The following is a 4,860-nucleotide window of genomic DNA, read 5'->3' on the forward strand; positions in this document are numbered from 1 at the left end:
ATATTCAGATCCCTTAACCTTATGCATTATGCTAAGTTGGATCATTCACAAGAATAAAAACTGACACATACAGTGGTCTCCCTAAACTCATTGTATTTCCTCTTTGAATTCACCTAATAAACAACAATGATCTTAAGGGATTTCTAGTTTAATTGGTCATGTCATTACCTGCATGTGTGTGTTGGGATGATTGAGATGCATGGCTACAGCCCAACACCCCCACACTTAAGATGAACATTGTCCTCAATGTTCCTAGTGTTAGGGAGTAACAATAAATCCAGCAATGAGGGGAATTACATGAAGAGCAATATCAATTATAGGAGGGGTTTAGGGCACTTCCCTGAAGATCATTCTGAATTCTGCAAAGTCTCTTTTGATGGGAAGCCTTTCTGCTAAAAATCACATCAAACTAGAAAGAGAGATCAACAACTTTATTCAATTAATAACCTAAGAAACAAAAACTAAATCAAACTAAATTGACATGACTAAGAAAAGCAGAAAGTAAGACAGTTTATGACTAAGCAACTGAATTGGAATGTCTCCCAAATGCCTCTTGTTCCCTTGGGTTCACCACGGTGTTGCTTGGAAAAGTGCCCGATACCCTTGCTGAAATCATTTGTGCCAACTACCCAACTTGATTCTCTAAGTTCTTTATCGATGCTTTGTTATTCTAAAATCTTGCTTCAGCACTAGCTATGAACTTGGTCATCAGCTCCTCTAGGTTAGATTTATGTTCTGATTGATGGAAGTATTGGTGGAAGGGCTTCGATACATGCTGATTCAGCCATGACTAATTCGGGTGGCCTCTTCATCCGGGGTTGAAGGCATGATGGTGCTGAGTTCCTTGCTGCCTTGGGAAGTTACCAATGAAGTCTACCCGTTCTATGGACTGTATAAATTGATTGCCAACTTGGCATTTAGTGCTGATATAGCCTCCCCCACACTTATCACAAGCCATGGACTGCACATGCATGGCTGCCATCTGCATCTCATCAATTTTCTTGCTAAGTGCACCTATTTGCATAGATAGAGTTGTATATGTGTCCACATTGTTAAGACCATGCTACTTTCTCACTTGTTCTCTCTCTGAATGCCATTGGTAATTATTGGCTGCCATCTCCTCTATAAGTGCATGGGCCACTTCAGGGGTCTTATTGTTGATGGAGCCCCCGGCTGCCGCATCTAGGAAGGTCTTACTGGCTTCGGTTAGACCATTGTAGAAGGTTTGCACTTGCAGCCAAATAGGAAGTCCATGATGAGGGACCTTCCTTAATAGCTCCTTATAACGCTCCCATGACATATACAAATTCTCCATCTTGTTGGAAGAAAGTGGTGATGTCATTTCTCATCTTTGCTGTCTTGGATGGAGGGAAGTACTTGGAGAGGAATCGGTTAGCCATCTAATCCCAAGATGCCATAGATCCGGCCGGCAATGAACTCAGCCAAGCCTTGGCCTTGTCTTTCAATGAAAATGAGAATAACCTCAACCTAACGACTGTTAGGCAGTTGTATGCCCTTAGCTCTAATCAGATTGATGTACTTATGACATTTATTGTAAATGAATAAAGTACATATTTGATACATGTTATAGTGGTGTGTTTCTGTGTAATACCCTTAAACTGGACACACAATGAGACTCGTGTTAGTTTAGATCGTTGGATAAGTCTGGGGAGATTTATCCTACTAAGGCTGACACTGATGTTTCACCAAGTGTTGGGGTAGCTTGTCTCAACTGCCAGGGTGAGACCCGAGGTACACGCAATGTAGGTTTACTTGAAACCCTAAATCGGACCAGGTTTCCTATATTGCCCTGGACTTTGGTGATTAGTGGGCAAAACTGGAAAGTTACAACTGACCCCTAGACTCGATTATGATACTGCGCTAAGTGTCGGATTGGGCTGTTTTTGATACGCTAATAAGTGAGATCTTTAGAGGGGGTCAAAACTGAGGTATGTTGGGACAGTTCGAGAATTCATATGAGTGGGTGATCATAGTGATAGGATCAGCCCCTTTGTCGGACAAAGGTAATGATCGGGGATGCACTCTTTCTGATGGAAACCAAGACTACCGGCAGCCGATTTCAATTGTTGAAAATTGTTTTGCAAAATATAATTTATATGGATATATATATATATATATATATATATTACGGTTTCAAATTGTTTGCAAAAAGGTTTTAATTCCCGGGATCCATGTGAGCAGAGAGTGCAGCACTGTTCCTTGCAGCCGAGGGAGAGGTTCTCTCTTGTCGGGTAGTGTAAGATCATTATGGGCTGAGAGGTTAAGTGTAAGACCATTGAGGGTAATACCTGATGGGCTAATCTTGCATTTGCCCACAGTCCCTACGTGTTACAAGGTGGCTTGGCCCAGGGATTACTTAGTGTAAGTGTTGGGCCAATAGAGTCCATTTGATGGGCTCGGGGGTTCATTGGGCTTTCTAGTGAATTCGGCTAAGCCTTGTAACAAAGGCTGGGCTGAACCCTTGTGGCTGATGTGTAGATCAATGCTTGGGTCCCACACCATACAAGGAAGCCCAACTAGGCAGCAGTTTGGAAGGATAGGTGAGTGCATATACTTATTGGGCCTAAAGCCCATTTCGAACTGGGCTGATTTGATCAATTAAACTAAGGGGCAGATCTGAGAATAGATTAGCAGATAGGATAGGGTCTTAACCCAATCCACTCAGAGAGTCCAAATTTGAATACAGATTCAGATATGGAAACCTCCTGATAAGATTAGGAGAGGGGAGATCTAATCTGCAGATAAGATAAGGGTCTATCCTTATCTCTTAAAGAGAATTCAGATCCAAATATGATTTGGATCAGCAACTCTTAATGGGATTTGGAGCTGATCCCTTTAAGGTCATAAAAGGAGGAGGGGGTGGCAGCCTTTAGAAGATCATCACATTCTCAGTTACAGAGAAGAGATTACAGAAGAGAGAAAATAGCTTCCAGTAAGACTGCGTTTATTTCTCCCTACCGCCTACACTGCATCCTACAACAAATCAGAAATCTATCAAGTCAGAAATCTATCAAATCAGAATTGGAATCTATGCTAGCAAACTATAGAAATCTTCCTACAAAACACAAATCTGAAATCTACCAAATCAGCAAAGTAACCTATAAAATCAAGAATCTACATTCTACAGAAACAATGACAACTTAGACTAGATGCATTCGGCAAGGAGAAAGAAATCTGAAACTACTGAAACTAGATCAGCAAACTAAGATAAAGGCAATTACCAATAAGCAAGAAAACTACTTCTATCAGCAAGGGAAGTTACTCTATCTACAGATCTGAACCTAATATACAACAGAAAAAAAAAATCAGATTACCTTGTACAGAACTAAAAGCATTCGGCAAGAAGAAAGATATTACCTAAATCAATACTGTAGGTAGTGTGTGTAGATCTGAACTGTAATGTATTGAACTAGTGAAATCATTTACACTATTGAACTAGAACAGCAACCTATGTTATAGAGAATCGGCAGTAAAAGCAAATCTGAACTACTTAGATCAGCAATAGAGGTTAATGCACACAAATTCTGAACAACAATGCACAAAGTTAGAAATCAGATTAACAGTGGCTAATAGTTCCTAATATTACTACAATAAGTCCCCGGCAATGGCGCCAAGAATTTGATGCATATTTTCTACACTAGCAAGTGCACTAGCCACACAAATAATAGAGTGATGAATAGAGTATCCTTTCCCATGAGGACTTATGTAGCAACTACTAGTAATATATCAACCTTCTATTCTCTGATAAGCCAAAATGTATATATAATTCCAATATGAAATCCTAGCTAACAAACTATCTCTAAGAAATTGGATCAAACACCTTGCATGCATGTTGAGAAGACAAGCTAAATATGCATAGAAATTGATTCAACAATTAGTTCTCTAGGTCATTCGAGTAGATTAGGATTCAGCCTTGGTTTGGTGAAACCCCAAGGCAATGAACAACCTCTCTCAAACGCATGTTCAACCTATGCATGAGAGATGATTCTTATATCTCTATCAAGAATCTAATCCCCATGCATGCATTAAGATCTAGCAATTCTAGGGCATCATTTCAGCTGAATGAACATCATTTCCACTGAATGAACACCAACCAAATTGTGCAAACTTTTCTCTAACCTTGCACTCAATCCGGTTCTTGATTAGCAGATCCGAAATTCTAGAGTCTTTCTCAAACACTCTAGAACTTCTAAGAACCAAGAACAATTCAGCCAAACAGAATTAATGTTGCCTGAATTCTTTCTCAAGCAATTCAGACATTATAAAATCAAAATCTAAAATTGCAAAACAGCAGTTCGACTAGCAGTTCTACAGTCAAATTCCTAATCAAAATTGCATCTACTCTATTCGAATTTACATAGAAAGCTAATTATAGATCTAAAATTACAGAATTCATGCTTCAATTACAGCAACAAAGCAAAATTAATGGAGAAAAAAATTGAAACCTAGCTGATTTCAATTACCAAATGTGTAGAAATCAAAGAAGAAAAACACCTAGATCTCCAATGGCCTCTTCTCCTTTCGAATTCAGCTTCTTCTCCTCTTGAAGTTGCTTGAATCTCCTTTCTTCTCCTCTCTTGCGCCTATCTCTCTCTTCTCCCTCTAAGAATTCGAACTCAAGTTTGCGAGAAGTCAATGAGAGTTTGAAATCAGGTATTTGAACCCCTTTTCCCTCCAAGAAACCTCCTTATATAGTTTTTCCTTCAGCTCTCCAAGAATTCTAGAAGCTACCTCCCTTAACCTCTTTTGAACATTCTAGAATGTACTGGTGTTAGTTTCTCTTGGCTCTTCTAGAAGCTGCTGCCCCTAGCTTTTCTTGAACTTTCTAGAAGTTGCCGC

At 39.6% G+C, this 4,860-nt stretch overlaps 1 non-coding gene across 1 annotated transcript; it reads left to right on the plus strand.

The window, feature by feature from the left end:
* The first annotated feature begins 1,247 nt into the window (after positions 1–1,247).
* Positions 1,248–1,352, plus strand: LOC148803069 (small nucleolar RNA R71). The gene has a single exon (XR_016081683.1). It is a non-coding gene; the product is annotated as a small nucleolar RNA R71 (small nucleolar RNA).
* The last annotated feature ends 3,508 nt before the right edge of the window (positions 1,353–4,860 follow it).

This window comes from Nelumbo nucifera, chromosome 1, assembly GCF_055504915.1.
Source record: "Nelumbo nucifera cultivar China Antique chromosome 1, China Antique-T2T, whole genome shotgun sequence".
Taxonomy (NCBI): domain Eukaryota; kingdom Viridiplantae; phylum Streptophyta; class Magnoliopsida; order Proteales; family Nelumbonaceae; genus Nelumbo; species Nelumbo nucifera.